The sequence below is a fragment of the Astyanax mexicanus genome, chromosome 18 (assembly GCF_023375975.1).
Source record: "Astyanax mexicanus isolate ESR-SI-001 chromosome 18, AstMex3_surface, whole genome shotgun sequence".
NCBI classification, from domain to species: Eukaryota; Metazoa; Chordata; class Actinopteri; order Characiformes; family Acestrorhamphidae; genus Astyanax; species Astyanax mexicanus.
This window is the reverse complement of record NC_064425.1, coordinates 21,325,721-21,337,159: the sequence shown is the minus strand read 5'-3', so window position 1 is coordinate 21,337,159 and position 11,439 is coordinate 21,325,721. Positions and strand designations below refer to the sequence as shown.

At 37.4% G+C, this 11,439-nt stretch overlaps 1 protein-coding gene across 11 annotated transcripts in view; it reads left to right on the top strand.

Annotated features, from left to right (window-relative positions):
* Nucleotides 1–1,638: 1,638 nt before the first annotated feature.
* Nucleotides 1,639–11,439, top strand: part of tenm4 (teneurin transmembrane protein 4) — a 332,448-nt gene continuing 322,647 nt past the window's right edge. For all 11 annotated transcript variants that reach the window (XM_049467313.1, XM_049467314.1, XM_049467315.1 and 8 more), the window contains exon 1: nt 1,639–2,007. The gene's annotated coding sequence lies outside the window, so the exon portion shown is untranslated. The remainder of the gene's footprint in view (nt 2,008–11,439) is intronic.

The window sequence follows — 11,439 nt, the reverse complement described above, 5'->3', positions numbered from 1 at the left end:
TGCTGGTGTGTTGGGGCATGCCTGAGTAATTCATTCCCGAATAGACAAGGTGTGTTTTTGGACTAACTGAAAACAACCTAAATATCAGATGTTTATTGCTATCTTGGCAACATAGGTGCACTCGTTAGACACATAGGTGTACACTCTTTACATACGCATACACGGACACGCAGCAGAGCACAAACCAACTTTTAAATCAACAATAAACAGAAAACAAAATAAAATAATATTGCTGTTCTCATAGAGGACAGGCTTATGCACCTTCACACCTTTACAATCACAGATACACTGCACCCTTAAAATAAAAATCTGCCCAATTAGAAAAATTAGTACATGGCTTTTGTGCATTTTAAGCTGTGCAATGCATACTTTTCTGTTATTTGTTATTACAATAGTCAAAACACACATTTATTAACATTTTACACAGACAGTGGCCCAACTTTTTTTTGGAATTGGGGTTGTTATGTACTTTATGTTGTTATGTACTATTTCTGGTCTATTTTATGGAACATCAGATTAAGGTGCATTTTAAGTGACAATAGTATGCAATAAGGGTGTTGCCATTTTGTTATTCTACACTGATTTCTCTCCGGATTAAAGCGTTGCATTTATTTACAGTAAGCTTAGATTTCCAATATTTTTAACAGCGTTGTTAGCAGTGCTTAGTGCTAGTAAATGCTGCCTGATAGCGCTACACTGAGAAACCCTGAGTTTTCCTGTAAGCCAGGGTGCTTCGTCCCACTAGCTTGGGAACTTCACTGGTAAAATTAATACAGGAGGCGAAATTACAATTTTTGGGAAAATTAAAAGATTTTAAGTGCACCTTATAGTGCCAAAAAAAAAATGCGTGCATCTGTACGTAAGCTGTGGAAATACCTAAATTCCGCCCTTATAAATGAAAAAAAGTGCTGTCTTATATGACCTATTTTGAAACACGTTTATTTTTAAGTGTGTGCATTGCTGTCAATAGTGTCTATTGTTAAGAGACCTTTTCAGTTTCTGAATCAGTTTTTCTGATTTTTCTTTTTATAGGTTTATGTTTGAGTAAAACGAACATTGTGGTTTTATTCTTTAAAGTACGGAGAAAGTTTCTCTCACATTCCAAATAATCAATTTATTTACAGAAAATGAGAAATGGCTGACATAAAAGTTCATATTCATAAAGAGTTTTAGGAGTTCAGAAATCAATAATTGGCGACATAACCCTGGGTTTTAAACACATTTATTTTCATGCATCTTGACATGTTCTCCTCCACCAGTCTTGCACACTGCTTTTGGATAACTTTATGCCTTTACTCCTGGTGCCAAAATTCAAGCAGTTCAGCTTGGTTTGATGGCTTTTGATCATCTATCTTCCTTTTGCTTATGTTTTAGAGGTTTTCAATTTGGGGAAAGAATCAGAAAAACTCATCATTTTCAAGTGGCCTCTTATCTTTTTCCTGAGCTGTATATAAACATAAAGAGCCCTACATTATTTCTACCTTTTTCTCTCTCTATCTCTCTCTCTCTGTCTGTGAGTGATAGAGCTTCGAGCATTAGCGCCCCCCTCCTCTCTGGCCCACATGGTACGCGCCGGTGCTGGGCTGAGGGGGCCCGCTTGTCATTTTCTAGCGTTCACGCTGAACCTCCTCCTCCTCTCTCTCTCTCTCTCTCTCTCATTCACGGCGCTCAGTCATGTGTGGACGGATAGTGCCGTAAGTGCTGGAGCTTCTCGGGCTTTTCTGAGGAGGCTTTTCCTTTTCTCTGCGTTGTGCGCGAGAACCACAACAGCGGCAGCAGCAGCTCCTCGCATCGTTTTGGCTCGTTGTTGTTTTTTCGCTTTTCCTGTGGCTCTAAGGGCGCTGTGGACGTTTTCAGCTGATTGTTGTGTTTTTGACTCCTCGGAGGGAGGGACCTTTAAACAGCACCGCCGCTGCATCTCCTGCTCGTGCGTCTCTGTGTGTCGTTCCTGTGCGTAAACCCAGCCGGACACGCCGCGCAGGCTCGGAGGCTTCCCGCAGAATGGTGGTAGGTTAAGAAAGACCCTGTCTGTCTTGTTTCTGTCTTATCTTATCTAGCTGTCTATCTCTCTATATGTACATATATGTGTGTGTGTGAGTGTGTGTATGTATGTGTGTAGGTGTGCAGTGGGTGGTGGGTTATGCTGTTTTTGGCTTGCCCGCGAGCCTGCAGGCTAGGCTAAGGGTGCAGTTGTTATCTCCGGTGTGCTGTTTTTCTGACGGGACTCTATAACGTTAGCCCGGCTCAGCATCCTTAGTGAACTTGTCTGCTGGCTCCCGAGCTTCCCGGCTCCTCCTGCAGGAGATAGCTGGGTTCAGTAGCCTTGGTATGGGTAGGGGAGGTCGCTGTATCTCAGCCGGTGCAGCCGCGTGTGTGTTTGGTGTGTTTTTCATGTGTCTTTTATGGATTTTATGCGTTTTTCAGTGTGTTACAGTGTGTTTCAGCGCTCGCGCTGCTCCTCTCACGCCTACACACCACAGTTTATTAAAGCAGGTCCAGCTTAAACACGACCTCACTCAGCACTAAAGCTCCTATATAGGCTCCTCTCTAAAGCTCAGGAGCTCCAGCAGCAGCAGCTCCAGCAGTTCCAGCACACGCGCCTCTCCTCCACCGTCCGCCCGCCTTACTTACAGCTCCTCCACCGCGGGGTTATTTTAGCTCGCTTTGTAATTTTAGTACTGCTGCTGCTGCTGTTCTCTCTGTGGGGAATTAGCTCTACTCTAACACACATTCACCCCCCCCCCCCCCCCACACACACACACACACATATATATATAAGTTTTAAGTTTAAGAGTTCAGAATTCAATATTTGGTGGAATAACCCTGGTTTTTAATCACAGTTCTCGTGCATCTTGGCATGTTCTCCTCCACCAGTCTTACACACTGCTTTTGTAGAACTTTATGCCACTCCTAATGCAAAAAATCAGAGAGAGGGAGAGAGAGATAGTGGAGGATTCAGGACAGGCAGGATTCAATGTCATCATCCATAAAAAAAAACAGATTCACTGCTAATTCAGCTGATAAATACTGATACAGCTCATACTATGCACTATACACTATACACCACTACTATACTACTACAACTACTACAAATACTACTACACTGCGGGATACTATAGTCAGACTATATAACTGTATTTGTATAACTGTAATTATTACACTATTACAAAATACCTATACATATACACATATAAAGGATTCACTATACTACACTATTTTTGCTGTTCTATAATACTTCTACGTATTATACTTTTATAAGATAGCATCATTTATTATTCTATAGTATACTTTAATGTATAGCTGTACAATAGGCCTATACTATAATTTACAATACTATATTATACATGAATATACTGTACTATAATTACATTAATTGTTCCCAAATAACTGTATTAAACTGTACTAGACTGCTTATGTTCTATAGTACAATACAATACTATATTGTACTATACCTTGCTATTAGTTACTATACTATTTAGATGCTATTTAATAAGATAGTATCATTTACTATTCTATAATTACAATACTATATTATACATTAATATGCTGTAGTTCAGTTGTTACTAAACTGTAATAAACTATACTGAACTGCTATGTACCATAGTACAATACAATACTATATTCTACTCTATGGCACTATCAATTACTTTACTATATTATATGCTGTACTGTATTATATGCTATAGTGCACTTTAATGTACAATTTTATAATGAGCCTAAACTATAATTTGCAATACTATGTTATACTTTTAATATGCTATTTTATAACATACTGTGGTTCCCTATACTACACTAATTGTTACTAACTATTTGTTTTAAACTGTACTGGTGTGATATGTACTGTATACCTTCAGTAAATAAAAATATTGTACTGTACCGCACTATCAATTACTATGCTATATTGTACTTAATTTTAAATAGTATACTATAGTATACCATGCAGTCAATTAATATAATCTATTACATTTACCTATACTATGTTATACAACACTATAATATGCTATGCTGTGCTATACTATCGTGTAGGCTACTTTATTACACTCTACTATATATTGTATAACTGTTATACTGCACTATGCTATTCTTTAGTTGACTATTCTTTTCTGTACTATACTATGCTTTAACTATTCCCTATATTATACTATACAATATTTTACCATAGCATCATTTACTATATTATTTTATACATAGTACTGTATTATACATACAATAATGTGAAACAACTTCAAGTAGAAGCATTTAATCAGGCAAAAAAATATTCAGTGTCCAGATAGCTATTTAGTTGTGTTGGTTCTGTATAGGCTTCACTGGATAACTGTTAAAATAACCCTATAAAATGTATAGGGGGTATATAGCAGAACCCTTTTGGTGCTTTATAAGTTATTTAGTCTTTTAGCGTATACAGCATGTTATTTTCCGTTAAATAGGAACCATTTGCAAAGATCACAAATAAAAGATTCATGCCTTCAGGTGATAATGTTGGTTGGGGTTGTTCCTATAATCATTGTCTTTACTTAAAAAGGCAGTATTTAAGGGTGCGTTTGCAGTTAGAGGTCTAATACATTTTAAGTCCTGCTGCACTTATTTATTGTTATGCTATTAGCCTGATTTAATAATAAAAGTGAAGTAGTCGTGCGAGAGAGTATGCAGTGATTTATAATGTTAATTCTGCAGGCTTCTGAGCTTGTCTGCAGTAGCTGTTCTACTCTTGTTTTCCATTTTCAGACGTGGTTTAGCTGAGACTTTCTAAAGCTGAATTCATTTAGGCACTTCAGCCCTTAGTCAAGTAGCCATATGCTGTTTTTTTAGGCCACACAATGTGCAAACTTTCTTTAAATGGATCCTGGAGGAGAATGCTAAACACCTTCCTGTGCCCCGGCTATTGAGCACGGCACGCCGTGGCCTCGCTCCTCCTGTGTCCAGCACACTAACGAGAAGCTCCCACCAGTCGTAGTGAGGCCAGCAACCCTGCAGACCTGAATCGCTGGATTTAAATCACACGCTCTCTGCCGTGGCGTGAAGCGCTTGGTTAGTGGCAATAAATGAGTCTGAAGTTGGTGGGTCCCCATAGAGGTTGACCTTTTCGAGCACAGCCTTGTATTCTCCCGCTTGTCATGGTCCAAGTTGATGAGCGCCCAGGGACGAGCAGGACCCAGGCGCTTTGCATGAAAAGGAAAGGAGGGAAGCGGACACAGCTCGCTCTTTGTTGTCTCTCGAGGGATAAAAGAGAAAAAAAAAAAACTCTGCCCCTGTTTTTCCCTGTAGTTTTTTCTAATTCTTTTTAAGGCTTATTTGTGTTCTCTCTTCTTCGCAAGTAATTTAGCTATGATAATGAAGACTGCCGAGGCACAGGCCTGTTTGTTTAACAGCATAACAACCACACATCCATGTGTGTGTGTGTGTGAAAGTAGGGCTGGGTGATATTGTAAAAAAAAATATATAGTGATTAGTTCTCACATAACAACTAAAATAAGAAAGTTTTTTGTAGATTTGCCAAAATGATAAAAATCAGCCTTTTTTTTAGGTCTGCATGTAGAACTTTGCACTGCAATATGTATTACAATGCAAGGGTTACAATTTAATGCATTGCGAGATAAATTGCTATACTTGAAGCTGAAGATGATATATTGCAGTTTTTTTTAAATAATACATGAAAATACTTGGAAAATACATATAGAAATCTAAAAAAAGAGTTTAAAAAAAGTCAGTCTTTGTATCAAGTAAGTACAGTTGCATCCAAATAAAACGCTATCTGACACCAATCCATACATTTATATTGTATTTGTGAGAATCAATGCAAAATTTTAATATTTATTTACTGCAATACATCAATATATCAATATTGTCTTACACCCATATTGAAATATATGAGCAATTCTCAATTTAAATGTTGTTTTTTGTTCTTACATAACAGAATTTGTATTATTAGGAGAGATGCACAATGATATCAGGATTATATCGGTAACAGCCAATGATTATTTCTTTTGAATCAACTCTATTTTAAACCAATACTTGATAATGTATTTATTGTATACCAGAAAAGTTTAAGTACTTACATAACAACAGAATTTGTATTTGCAGTAGAGGTGCACAATGATATCGGAATTATATTGATATCTAGCCGATAATTGCTTCTTTTTTTTTGTTTTTAAGGATCATTGGCATCGGCCGATATGGTCAATATTTTAAATCGATACTTGCTGACGTCTTTATTGTATGCTGGTAAAATTCTAGTATCTACATAAGAGACTTTGTATTTGTAGTAGGGGTGCACAATTATTTTTGTAATTATATTGTTGTTGGCTGATAATCGCTTTAAGTGGAATCATTGGCATTGGTACTTGGTGACATACTGTATTTACTGTATGCAGGAAAATGTCAAGCAATGGCAACAATAGCTGTTCTGCTTTAAAAATCATTGATATAAGCTTGATTTATTATTTATTTTCTTTAGTTTTAAAGTTCTAAAGTTATACCAGAGTGTCTAGCCTCTATGTAAATTATAAAAATGTATATGGGCATTGGCATTGGTAGATATGTACCTCTGTTTTATTGGATATTGGCATCGATGTCCCAGAATTCCCACATTGGTACATCCCTAATTTGTATATGTGCCAATATAATAACAAACTGACTGTACCACTTAGAGTTTCAAATATACAACCACCCAGCGCTACACCCATGTTTAAATTTGAGTGTATGAAAGCTTCTTCAGACCAATGAATAAATAAATTTAAAAAATGTTTGCACAATGAGTGGCTTGTCCATATCCGAATCATGTGACCACGCTGACCACATTGCCTTCTTTCACCCAATCTGAATACAGTTCTCAGGATTGACTTGACATTTCATAAACTGGCATCTTGTTTGAAGCCGTCTGAGGCTCCGCAATAAGATGGAACAATGATGGAAGCGAACCAATGAATTGCCTCCGCTCTCTTGTGTGTCTTCCAGCGGAGATGCGCAGTCTCTCATGTAATAACTGCGGAGGAGACTTCACAGCTACTTAGAGAAGGAGGAGACTTCACTGCAAAGCAGACAGACAGGCTGTGGGGAAGTGTGTGTGGCTCATTGTCCTTTTGTTGCTTCTGCCTCTTATTAAAGAGGTTGAGAATTGCACCCCTGCTAGGGCTTTTATCCCTGCAGTGCCACAACCATTTGATCACTGTGTTTAGAATCCAGCAGGTTGGAAGGGAGGGAGGGGGTTTTCAGCTTGACCACTTCTCTAAAAAAACGTGGCCAGATGTAGCAGTGAGATCGCCAGTTCCCTCCTTTTTTGAGTACTATGTTCTATAGAACGTGAAGGACACAGCCTTCAGAGAGTGGATCTTTGACAATGGATGTTAGCTTCATGTTGGCTTTCAATATAGAGGGTATACGGTTCTTAGAGGTACATTTAGGGGGGTTTTAGTTGGAAACTGTAGTAGTAGGAACCCCTTTCGGTGCTTTGAGGAACATTTAAAAAAATGTTTTTGAAAGAAACAGGCTTCCTTCACCCCCAGTTTCAACCCCTAAGGTTCTTCAAGGATCTTATACTTTTAAAAATTGAACTGGGTATTGTCTGGAACTGTCTATTTTGGAATTATGTAGAACTGGGAGAACATCTGTAGGCATATGTTTCTGTTGAGCACCATTTGGCATGCACTTGTTTAAAAAAAAAGGTGCTACAATTCTTTGAGTTCTTTGAGTGACCCCATAGAAGAATCATTTTTGAATTTTGGCTCCATAAAGGACCATTTTAAAGGTTTCTCACACTCAAAATGTTGCAAAAGTGGTTCAATGACATTGCTCAGAGACCCACTGGTAGGACCTTCATTTTTATATGTAGATAAAAATCTAAGACTTGTACAACTTGATGGACCATTGATGCATTCACTGTATATTTTCTTGAGCCCATTTGTCATCACTAAGATCTTGAGCCACACCTCAAAACAAGTACAGACCTTTTTGGATGATATACCACCCACTGATGGAAATCCCCAGGGTATCATATGGAAATTGGAGAAGCACCATTCATGGAAGTATCCTAATGGAGACACATGTTGCTTCGGAGCACCCTATGGTGCGGGATGAGTTTTCAGGAAAGTAACACAGATCTTTCAGCAGTTTTTTCTCTTTTTAGTAGAATGTAATCAGAACTCTGTAATCAGCGTCCTCATTTTGGTGAGCACAAATCCCTTTGACCTTCAGCACTGCTCAGTCTAGCCTGTGGTTCAGCCGGGGAAAGTTGCTGGATAGTGGAGCGAAGGCAAGTGATTTTATCGGTTTGTGGGGAGGTGGCCTGTGGTATACATGCAAAGCCAAATCAATGAAGTGCATTACAGCTATGACCTACTGAGTGCTCACCACCCCATGTCAGATCAATGGGGAATTGGTGTGACCCGTATTTTCTGCTAAAGTAATTAAGCTTTTATTGTATCTCTGTTTATAGTGCTATAAATACCACCCCAACACATGTGATTACCAAGGTTTGAAATATTGCACCTTCTCCCCATATAATTCCAATTATTAAGAATGGAGAGAGCCAAACAAATGGCATATGGATGTTTAGGCAGTCAGGTTTATTTTTGTTACATTAAACGTTTTTTTTTTGGCTGAATATATCATTAGTGTCATGCAAAACTCTTGTCTTTTTTTTGTCACATTTTTTTTTTCAGATTTTTTAACCTAAGTTACAAAGATGGATCACAGCTTTAAACTCTCTTTTTTAAATTAACTTTTTAAATAAAACAATATATCTATTGAAAGTAATACAAACAAATAAAAATGAGCTTAAATCAAGTCATTTTAAAGTGTCGACCGATTGTACTGATAAATACCTGAGCAAATATCGATTTGAAATACCGGCGATGCTGATTATTGTAAAAAAAAAAAAAAAAATTATTGGCTGATGCGATATAATTGCTTTATCATCTTTTATTCCTTCTTCTAATGGAGGTCAATGTAAAAACATCCAAGTCATTTTCAAGCCTTTCTGTCAGCATATTTGATCCAATGGAAAGAAAACGTGAAAAACAACAAATAATAAAAAAAAAAAAACTCGAAGGTTAGTGTGTGACAGCATCAATATAAGCTTTAACAGCAGCAGGTGTGTAACTGAAGGTTAGGGATGGTCTAGAAAAAAAGCTGCTTCTCTTTAGAGGTCAAGGAAAACTATGCAGGTTGGGCTACTTCTCTTTCCGATAGCGTGCAGTAATGTTAGAACAGAAAAAGGAAGAAAAGAGAGGATGGTGAAGCAGACGGATGTCACTTAGATATTCTGTAAGATGTCTTCTTATGGTCTTTTAAGATGTCAACCTTGACCTGATAGGTAAACCATTTTTTCTTAATAAAAATGGCTGGGGAATACTTCAGGGCTTAAAACAACGCTTGAACAAAAGAGAAACGTAAATCTTTGGGATTTAGTTAGTTGCTAATGTATCAAAAATCATACTAAAATTAAAAAGCTTAAAAGAGTTTAAAAGCTGTAGCATGTTGATGTTCCCTCTCCAGTCCATGCAGTTCACATATTTAGAGTTTAAGAGGGCCTTTGCACCGACTGTACATTGTTTGGCCTGGACGTTTGGACTTTTCAATTTGGTCCAAACTAAAGTATTAGGTGTAAAAGGTGCTGCAAACAGTGGTCCAGACAAAAGCACCAAATTTTGGTTCAGTCAAAAGATGTTAAATCAACCAGGTTTGGTTTGTTTTGCAGTGTTAAAAACACAATTAGTTGGATGGTTCAGACATTTGGACAAACAATTAGTTAAACAATCTTGTTAAACAATAGAAAAGAAAAAGGAAATAATGTTGTGTCAATATCTGCTCCCTTTTGCATGCACATGCATCATGCAGCAGCAGCATGGGCAAAACAGCTATATCTACTGTAACTGTAGATTAACCCTTTATTTATATACAGATTTTTTTTTTTTTTTTTTTTATAATAATTATCTGTTCACTCATTCTGCTGTGTGATGCACACACACTTAAGGAGGGTCCCTTTTTTGCCAGGTAGGCAGGATTCGGCACAACATCTGTAAAGGCAACATGCCAAATTGACAACACGCCAATGTTGTTAGACACTTGTCCTTCTACAAACCAGTCAATGTCAAGTGTAGTAAGGAGACGCAGACCTTTTTTAGGGCTCATTTTAAAACTTTAACATGAAATTAAGTAACCAGACCAAATGAATTGATGAAGTGATAAGACCTAATAATTTTGACTAAATAATTATATATTTAAAAAAAATAGTAAAAAAATGTGGCAAAATTGCATTCTGTATTCGGCATCCTGCTTTTATTCAAATGTTTCCTTTTTTTTCAGCCCATAATGTACATTTGTACTATAGCAATTGATCCTGATCACCTACAGCAAACTTTGTAGTTAAACCCCTTAAAATGCTTTGTCTTGTATACGGTCTACAGGTGTAGGTGATACAAAACTCATTTTTTCTTCAGTAAAATAACTTATTTACATTCTAAAAATTTTAGGGCTTTGTAATCTCCTACAGGACACTTAATAATTCCAGATAGGTAACAAAAATCAACCCAAATTCTGCATGTTTAAATATAGATGTAAAAACTAGACAAACATAACGATACTAAAGGTTTTGAGGACATGAACTGTTTGATTTGTATTCAGGAAAATATTGATTTTAAAATGAAGTTCATGAAAGAGATTTATTTTATTATATTTTGACATTAGCAGATTTATTTAAACATTTTTTATTTATATTTTCTACTACAATTACAATTATGCTTTTTAGTCATTTTCTTTCCTTTCAATCATGAAAACTTTTTTATGTAATGCTTGAATAGAAATCCTCAAGATTTAGTGGTGTAATGTCAGCCAAACAAATTGGCAAAAATCCTGACCACAGTGTTCAGACTCATCCCTAACATCCCTGACTGTTCAGTACTAAGCCCTAAACTGACCTGAGTCTAGCTGCGGGCTGACACTCTAGATAAAGCTTCATTGGTTCCTCATTTCAGAGCTATTAGCTCATTTTTCTACACACTCAGAGGCATCATATACCAAGTGTCATCAAGCGTGACATACATCATTGTCACCATTTGCCATTAATGTATTAAACAAGCTTTAAAAGGCCGGCCCACCCTTTCACCTTCTCTACATGTAGTGGAGAGCATGCGGGGAGAAGGGGGCTGCGTTTGCCTGCCTGGAGCATTATGTTTAGTCGAAGTTGCAGTCTGTCACGCGGTGATTTATCACGCGCAGAACTAATGGCGGCCTGTCGAGATAACATTTTATTGTACTCGAGAGCTGGGAGGGAGGGGGTGAGACGTAGCTATCTTCATTTCCAGAATCACTGAACAGTGACTGGTCAACGGAGCACTGAAGTGTAGTGATTTGCTGAATGAAGGATATTTTTTTTTCTCCACACACCTCTCTCTTTCTCTTTCTCTCTCTCATGAGTGCAACTTTAGTTAGTAAATCTCGTGA